Source organism: Rousettus aegyptiacus, unplaced genomic scaffold (assembly GCF_014176215.1).
Source record: "Rousettus aegyptiacus isolate mRouAeg1 unplaced genomic scaffold, mRouAeg1.p scaffold_m13_p_9, whole genome shotgun sequence".
Taxonomy (NCBI): domain Eukaryota; kingdom Metazoa; phylum Chordata; class Mammalia; order Chiroptera; family Pteropodidae; genus Rousettus; species Rousettus aegyptiacus.
In genome coordinates this window covers 739536-749104 of record NW_023416312.1, presented here as the reverse complement: position 1 = coordinate 749104, position 9569 = coordinate 739536, and the positions used below count along the sequence as shown (strand labels likewise).

Genomic DNA, 9569 nt, shown 5'->3' with positions numbered 1-9569 from the left:
CTCCTTCTCATGATGTGCCCAAGTAGGACAGCTCCAGTTTTGTCATTTTTTTTGCGTCCAGTGATGTTTCAGGCTTACTTTGCTCTAGGACCTATTCGTTCATCTTTCTGGCAGTCCCGGGGATCTGCAGAGCTCTCCTCCAACAATATACTTCAAATGAATCCATTTTTTTTTCTATCAGCTTTTCTCACTGTCCAACTTTTGCATCTGTAGATAGTAATTGGGACTATGAGAGCGTGGATGATCTCAGACTTGGTCTATAATGACACATCTTTGCTCTTAGTGACCTTTCCTGATTCTTCCTCTGCTACCCTTTAAAGTTCTTTCTTCACCTCAACATCATACACAATAAATGCCTCTTTAAATGTGATAGCTTAAAACTGTGGAATTCTTCTAAAATTATTATTGGACATTCTACTTACTTCAAAGGAGAATTTTCAACACAGTGATATTTTTGAGACTGCTCGGTGGTCGTTCTATCAATATAACTGCATTCTCCCGCCATTTTCTTGTGTTGAAAACAAAAAAAAGCAAGAAAATAAACAAGTAAAGGAAATATAAGTAAATAAAAGTATCTGTTGTAGTTCCAGTCAAGATGTCGAGAATAAAAAAATAGTAATAAAATATTTTGAACTAAAAAAAAAAAATCTGTTCCTATTCCCTCAAGTCTCGAGTTTTTCTTCAAGTTCAGCTGTTCGCTTAAAGCTTATACCTTGGAGGTCATGCATGATATACTAGTGTGAAGGTCATCGCATTTCCTTAGAGATCACTCAGCATTCCTACTGCACGGCAGTCATCCTTGCTGCCTGAGTCTTCCTTAGAACTGTCTCCTGATCTTTGTGACTCTCATTCTCCTTGTCTTTTTACCTCTCTGATCAATTGTTGTTGTCATTGTTTTTTTTTTACCTCTTCTTTCCTTTTCCTTAATGTAGGCATTTGGCAACTTTCTCTCTTCCTCTCTCCCTTTCTCCTCACATATTAAATGTTTTCTGTGTACCAGGAATATTATCTGAATCCATGCTTCCAACCTGGTAGTCAGTCATGTGACACGTGTGGCTATTTATCCTTGAAATGTGGCCAGTGTGATTGAGAGACCGGACTTTAAATTTCTTTTAATAAATTTAAGTTTATACCCAATTCAGTTATTGAGAAGCTTCAGAAAAAGGAACTTCTTTCTTCCTCCCTCCCTGCTTACCTTCCATCCTTCCTTTCGTAACAATCCTATCCTAACATGGCTTTCACTACTTCTTCTAAATAGAGAACCTCACATCTTTATTTATAACTGACCCATTCTTCTAAATCCATCTAGACCAGACGTTGTCAAAGGTGCCCTAGTGGGAAAAAATCATCCCAGTTGAGAACCACTGAAATAGGCATTGACTACTAGTGAGTAGCAAGAAATGGGCGTAGGTTTTAGAAAAGGAGAGATGGTTTAGCAAAGAAGTAGAGTTTACCTAACAATGAGATTAATTGGTAGATTTTTCTCAACAGTGAGATTCATTTAACTTTTCCCACACATTAGAAAGGAAATATATTTTTGCTTTTTCTCACAGGAGGTAGTTAATTTTGGAAGGTTTTTGTTTTCATAAAAAGTTTTTAGCTATAAAGAGCTAAATGATAATAGAGATGGTATCCTTAGAATTTTCATCTCAATTCTGTATTAAAGATCATTTATTTCATCATTTTTCCCCATGTAAGAACAATAAACTCCTTTAGCAAAGCTCTGGAACATACCCAATACCAAAGGGAAGAATCATGTAGTTAAAGGTTAGACAAAGTGCAGGCTTAACCTTTAGACACTTCAATTAGACAAGGCAAACATTCTCTTTTCAGCCAAGTGTCTGTCTCTTTAGTGTCTATCAATTTAATTTTAACAGTTTTAACTAACTTTCTAAGAATTAAAGAAACCATGTTTATGTCCTGGCATTTTAGTCTTTAAAAGAAGACTAGATTTAGGAGACAAAGAGCCTTGGCAAACTAAGCCTGCCATTCAAATTTTACAAGGCAGACTTGCCGCCCAGGGAATTTTTTTCAAAATTGCAATTTTCAGCCTAAAAGTGTTTAGATGTAGGCACCAAAAAACAAACAAACAAACAAGAACAACCTACCACAAACTTTTGACTAGACAGTTATGCTCCTAGAAGATTAACCTCATTTTCAACTATCTTAGGTCTATTTGGATTTTCATTAACTTTAAATCTTTCTAATAAAAAGACAAATAATAGAGTCATTTGTTTCCTATTCCTGCTGTCATATGTCACCACAAGCATCACAGCTTAACACAACACAAAATCTCAAAGCTGTGTCAGAAGTCGCAATTCCAACTTGGCTTGGCTGGTTTCGCTGATTAGGGGCTCACGAGGCTGAAATCGAGGTGTCGGCCACCTGGCTCTGCTCAGGAGGCTGTGGGGAGAATCTGCTTCCAAGCTCATTCAGGTTGTCGGCTGGCCGACTTGATTCAGAACTGGGGTCTGCATTTCCTTGATGGCTGTCGGTTGGGAGAAAATCTCCCTACTTTACGTTCAGCTGATTTGCGACCTTAATTTCATCAGCAAAGTCTCTTCACAGCAGTATGAAGGTTAGTGTTTGATATGTAATCAGGAGTCAGGAAGCTTGGAGAGGCATTTTAGAATTTTGCTTGCCACAGCATAGGCATACATGTGCAGCCAAAAGTTTCGCCCAACTCATTTTCCAGTCATAAGCCTCTCACCTCTATTGTTAGCTTCTTGTTACCCTTCCAGAGCTTCTTTATATGTATAAATAAAGTATAACTATATACATTCTACTTTATTTTTTTCCTTTACAAAAAATACGCTTCCATAGATAATGTTCTTCACCTTGTTCTTTCAGACATCACTAAATCTTACAGAACTTTCCATATTGGTATGCGTAGAACTTCCACATTCTTTTTTACAGCGTTAGAGCATTCCAGTGTGTGGATGTATCATTGTTTATTTAATCAGTTCACTGTTAGTGGACTTTAAGGTGGTTTCCTGTCTTTTACTGCAACAAATGATATTGAAACAGATGCATTATTTCACATATATGCTGATGTATCTATGCAATGAATTTCCAGAAGGTGCACTTATAATTGTAATAGATAGTACCCAATCGCTCTCAATAAAGAATCAATCGGTTCATCATTCTTGCCCCAGCAATACTCGAGTGGTGGCTTCTATGGTCTCACTAGCACAGTGTTGTAAGACTTTTAGGTTTTAGCCAGTCTGATAGTTGAAAACTGGTATTTCCTTTTTTTTTCTTCATATGTATCTTGTTGTAACATGATATTTGAGTGTTGCGACCATAAATATTTTGGTCTGACAGTATAATACTTTACAAATATTTTTTTTTCTTATAATAGAATATTATTCAGCCAGAAAAAAGAAAGAGTACTGATATATGCTATGACGTGGATGAACCTCGAAAACAATATGCTCAGTGAAAGAAACCGATCACAAAGGACCATATACTGTATGATTCTATTTATGTGAAAAGTACAGGGTAGGCAAATCCACAGAAACAGAAGGTGTACATTAGTGGTTGCTTAGCATCGGGGGTAAGAAGTGCCTGCTAATGGGGATGGGGTGTCTTTTTAGAAGGATGAACATATTCTCAAATTAGATAATACTGACGGTTGCACATCATTAAAATCTACTGCAAACCACTGACTTTTACTTTAAAAGGGTGAATTTTATGGTATGTAAATTATATCTTTAAAAAACTAGGTCTGGTCCTCACTGTTTGTGTGACATGGGCGTGTGAGTTATTGAGACTGTTTGAACCCCAGATGTCTCTCTTTTGTAAAATGGAGGAGGACTCCCACCAGGGATACGGGAAGGATGAGAGCCGATGATGTTCGTGGAGCCCCGCTCATGGTCTGTCTGCCCTCAATACTTGGGAGTGCGCCGTCCCCTCCTCTCCCTCCCCAAATCCCAGAGATGGGCCCCTGAGGACAGTGAGGGTCTGGCGTCTGCAGGGGAGTAAGGAACACCAAGGAAAAGGGGTGACAGGTTCCCAGTCCCCCTTCCTTGACTGGATTCTTTTTTTCATGCTCTGGTTCTTGTCTTGGGAAACCCGTGCTGGAATAGAATCAAGAATATCTCCTTGGACAGGAGAGATGACATGTTCATCAAAGGTCAAGTGTATGAAATCTTCTGCAGGAATAGCATGACTAAAACGCTGTGCTTTTCTTTTGCTTAAATTTTATTATCTCTTTTCTTTTAAGCCACATGGTTGCCGAGCCCCATGTAAGACAATTTTTTTTTTAAGGCAAGGCAACACTTAGTTGACCTCACAGATTGCGAGGACCTTGTCAGCTTACAATTCTTTTTATTTTTTTATTTTTTACACCTACAGCACCTGGTCTTCCTAGGTGGACTCCCTTCCAAGTACTAACCAGGCCCGACCCTGCTTAGTTTCTGAGGTCAGACGGGATTAGGCTTGTTCAGGGTGGCATGGCCATAGACATAAGGCCAATAATTTAAAAGCAACTCTTAGAAACTCAGCATGTAAAGTTCTCTGAAAGAAATTGAGATATATTTCTTATGTGAAAGGAAATGATTAACTTGATTGATTTGGGGCGGGGGGAGTTTCTTTCTCAGTGTGGAGGAAAACAGATAATGTACATTGTCAAATGATTTTCAAGACATCGATTTACTTAACAAACATCGAATGTCTACTTTGTTCAAAGTCTTGTGTTGGGCACTCTTGGGGAATAAAGAATTAGACACAGTTCTGGAACAGAAGGAAGAAGAGAAACCCATGGTTTTGGAGAGGCCGATTCATTTAACCCCACAATAGCTCTGGATGATGATAATTAAGTTATTATTTTCCCATTTGTCATGTCAGTTCTTTATTTTCAAATTATATACCTATTTTTTTTCTCTTCAAAGAGCATATGATAATGATCACAGAGTAAAATGTTAAAATGTACCCAAGCTTCACTTTAGAAACATTTCATTTTTAGCCCCCATTATTTTAAGGCAAATATATCAATAATCTGTCTTTTATATCTATGGCTCTATTGGCCTATTCATTTCAATTCACTTTTCTGTTATGTTAGGGCTTTATTAGGAATGATTTTCCAGATGGTTGTACATCTCCCGAGCAATTACCTTTCCTCTTCTATTTATAATCATGGTTGAAATATTTTGAAGGCTTCTTGAGATCAAATAGTTGGATATTAAACCTACTGAATGATGTTTATCATTCATACTTTCTGAATTTATTATAGCCAATTTTTGGTATTAATGGGATTGAACTTGTTAAATATTATATAGTAAGTGAGGAAGATTCAAATCCAGATCAGTTTGACTTATACATGTACTTTCTTTACTCCATATTGTTCCTCTTATTTAAATCTGTTTAAAATATTTTCATAAACTGGGATTTTAAATATATTCTGGGACCATTTCACATATATGTAAATTAATAGATTAAAAATACAAATTTTGAGAAGGTAATATATTTAATATGTTTTTAAAATATAGGTCTGCATACTTTACATACACATGCAATTAATTTAAGCAAAAAGTAAATAGCTATATGAAAAATCTGTATCTTTTCCACAAGGATTATATTTCTGTAAGAACTTGGTTCTCTATTTATTTGGCTAGAATAATTTTAGACATTTTAAAATAAGCAAGATTCTTTTCCCCCTAAATGTTGACATCTCTAACATCTATGTAGAGTCAGTTTTTAAAAAAAAATAATAATAATAACTTTTTCCTTTTATGCTGCTTTCTTTTTATCCATGGGCTTCAGTTGCCAGCAAAAATTATTGGAACTATTATGTAAGGTTTTTGAAACCTATAACAAGAATATATTAGAGTCAGCAGTAGAGGACACATAATCCTGTTTTCCACAATGGGAAGCCATGTGATAAAGGTTATACACTGATGAAAAAAATATTTTGTAGCCAACTTATAGAGACATAGATGGAGAGATTCTTACCTGAAGGCAGGTCCAGCTATTTGGTGTAAAAGTTCCCTGGCCTTTGATGATCAGCTCATGGAAAATTTCCATTTCAATGAGCTGCTTTGACCATTTATTCAATAAACATTTAGTTAGTGCCTATTACATAAAATACACAATTCTTTGGGACATGTGGGAAGAGTGACTCTATTTTCTAAAACAAGACAAGGAATCATTTTATATTTATGGAGACAATGGTATGCAATACTTGCAATCGCCATGATCTCAGAGAATTCCTATTAATGTCATAATAGCTATCATCTTTCCTGTGTGTCTCTAAAAGGCAGAACAATGGAATGTTCTCCCTCACTTGAGAACTTCTTAATAGTTAAGGCAAGGAAACACTGTAAGAAGAAATAAGAGAAGATATGGATTTCTAGCTCTGGAGATTTTCGGGAAAAATTTAAAGAATGATTTTTCCTAGATGGCCTAGCTGGTTCTTCCCTGTACAAGGAGTGGAGCTTACAACGCCTGCTCATGTGCCCCGATGACAGAAGCTAATGGGTAGAGCGAGATTGAGGACTATTTGGGATGGCACAGATCAAGGTGACATGGAGAGGGTGTGGATTTGAGGAGGAAGAGCACCGATTTTGAGACGAGGGAAGAAAAAAGAGCTAAATATAGAAGAAGAGTTGAAAGGCTATAGCCAATCCCAATCTTCTCAGCAAAGGTGGGTTCATCCAAGAGTGAAACGTTTGGAGCTGGGTTGGGATCCCACGCAGAGTAGAAATATCTGTAACATCTACTATTAAGCCACTAACGAGAAATCATAAAGAAAAAAATCCTAAAATACAGAGATTTGTAAATGATCCTAATCGACTAGTTTGAGATTTGCTCCAACATCACTTAGAAACTGAAGAGCAGGAATGAAAAAGTTCATTACTGAGACAGAAGTCAATCAAGGTTGAGGATTGGCAAGGCAGGCATCTAGAAAAGTCCCAAACGAGAGGAATTCTTGGGTGAAGATAAGGGCAAAACTGTAAGTATTGACTATTGGTACTCTCAGAACTGGCTCAACAAGCAACTCAACTGCATGAGTGGTGCATTAGTTTCTTATCACTGCTGTAGCAAATTATCACAAACTTCGTAGATTAAATCAAACTAATTTATTATCTTACACTGCTGGAGGTCAGATGTCCAAAATGAGTTCCCCTGGACTGAGATCATGATGTCTTTAGGGATGATTCCTCTGGAAGCTCCAAGAGAACTGGCTGCCTGCCTCTTCCATTTCCTAGAGGCTGCGGACATTACTTAGCTCAAGGCTGCATAAGTCCAATCTCTGCTTCCATCCTCAGATCGCCTTGTCTAACTTCGATCCTCCTGCTTCTCTCTTATAAGGATGGTCATGATTGCATCAGGCCTACCAGCATAATCCAGAAACCTCTCCCCATCTCAAGATCCTTAACTTAATCACGCCTGCAAGTCTCTTTGCCATCTAAGGTCACATATTCACAGGTTCCAGGGTTAGGACATGGACACCTTTGGAGGCGGGGACACTGTTCATCTAACCACAGTGGGTGATTAGATGAACAGAGGGGTCGAGGAAGTGGATGTCATTATGGAGCAGGAGATGTAGAAGGAATTAGGATTGGAAAGAGTTGGAAGGACTGAGGTTGTGGTCTATTAGAGGGCTCTCACACTTTGAGGTCCTGGTAGCAATAAATGATTGTGTATTGTGCTGCTTCCTCAAGAAGTGCCAAAGAAATGAGTCCTTAGTGCCCTAAAGTAGCGGTCCACAACCTTTATAGCACCAGGGACCAGTGCTCCTGTGAAAATCTGACGCCCGATGATCTGAGGCGGAGCTGAGGCGGTGATGCTAATGCTGGGGGGCGGCTGCAAATACAGATGGAGCTTCGCTGGCTAATTCACCTGCTGCTCACCTCCTACTGTGCGGCCGGGTTCCCAAAAGGCCCTGAACCAGTACCCATCCACAGCCCGGGGTCGGGGACCCCTGCCCTAAAGGACAAGGATCTGTGAGGTGTGGTGTCAGAAGGAGCTTCAGTAGGGTTGTTAGAACCTTAGAGGCCGATGGCCTGAAAGGGAGGACTGTGGGGGATGCTCATTGTCTTTAAGGACCTGAGAAAGTGTCCCGGAATGAAACAACAGTGAAAGGCAAAGGAGAGATGGGTAAGCTTATGGCAAAAGACTGAACAACTAGGAATATTATTTTATGTCGGTAGCGAGGCAGGAACCTAGAAGCAGGGAATATTCTTTTGCCTCCCAGTCACTCTACCCCATCCCCAGGTCATGACAGGTGTGGCAAGGAGCAGCTGACCTTCCTTTGGAAAGGCCAGAAAGGAAAATACAGCCTTAATTTAAAGATAAGGGACAGAGAGATGAGAGGATATGACACCGTAGGGGGACGTTATCAGTAGACCGTGAGCTCTGAAATGGTAGGTGTGGGGTCATCTTCTGGACACTGGGCTCGGGGGAGTTCTGAATGTTGAGAAGGAAGGTTTTTCAGGTGATCGGGTTGGGAAGACGTTTGTCCTTGCAGTGCCTAGTGCTGATGTATGAAACAGGGCCCTGTCTTCCTGGATGGGGAAGGCCAGTACATTCTCCTCATCACGGAGACGCTTCTGAATAAAAAATACCTACGTGCAGCATCGGAACCCTTAAAAAGCTTCTTTACAAACTATAATTTGTTTGAATCCTCTATTCGTTCAGTAGGTATTTACGTCACTGTTGTGCAGATAAGCCCACTGGGCTCAGGGGAACTATAGGACCAGCCAAAGTACATGTGGCTGATAAATGGTAGGGTTAGGGTCGATCCCAGATTCTCCCAATCCAAGTCCAACCTTTTTTTTTCCTCTTATTCAGAAAGGAGAGTAGCCTGAAAAATACTGGCACAATTGAAAGGAGTGTGAGAAAAATAAAGGAGGTTTATTAAACCACCAGATAATTTTTAAATTGCTGCTCAATCGAAAAGAGGAGAGAGTGGTTAAGAGAATTTTTAAAATTTAGAAATAAATATGAAAATGATACCACAAAATCATAAAGGAAAAAAATTATTGCCTCATGACCTACTGTTGTATTGACTTATTGTTCATTTTGTGGTGAACCCCGAAAACGTTGGCTTAAACATTTTTCCATGTGGTTTGGACACTGCAATTCTGGCTTCCGAAATGACCATATCATTTTGGAATTTCAAGTGACAGAAATACAGGACAAACTCCCAAGCAAAACAGAACTGAAGTCATCCTTTACAAGTTCTCGAATGGGCCAAAGTGCAGAGTGATTGAGTGGGAAGAGGGGAGAAGAGAGGAGAAGGGAGGGGAGGGGAGGGAAGGGGAGGGCGAGTGTGTGTGTGTGTGTGTGTGTGTGTGTGTGTGTGTGTGTGTCCGCGCGCGCACGCGCACACGCGCCTCGCCGCTATTTAATTGGGGGTTTAGAAATCACTGTTCTCCCAAACGAATGTGCCCTGGCTACACTGTTTTGGGGATAATTTAGTGTTCTTGGGCCATCTAAAAGGAAAATCAGATAGAATGAAAATATAACACTCCCACTTTCTTGAGTTTTAACTGAGGAGCTGTGAATACTAAGTAAATGCATAATTACTTTTAGCCAGATCTTGAGAAGCAATCATTTAACTAAGA

The 9569-nt window shown here is 39.2% G+C and overlaps 1 pseudogene; it reads right to left on the bottom strand.

Annotated features, from left to right (window-relative positions):
• Positions 1–4347: 4347 nt before the first annotated feature.
• Positions 4348–4466, bottom strand: LOC118608228 (annotated as a pseudogene).
• Between the last annotated feature and the right edge of the window lie 5103 nt (positions 4467–9569).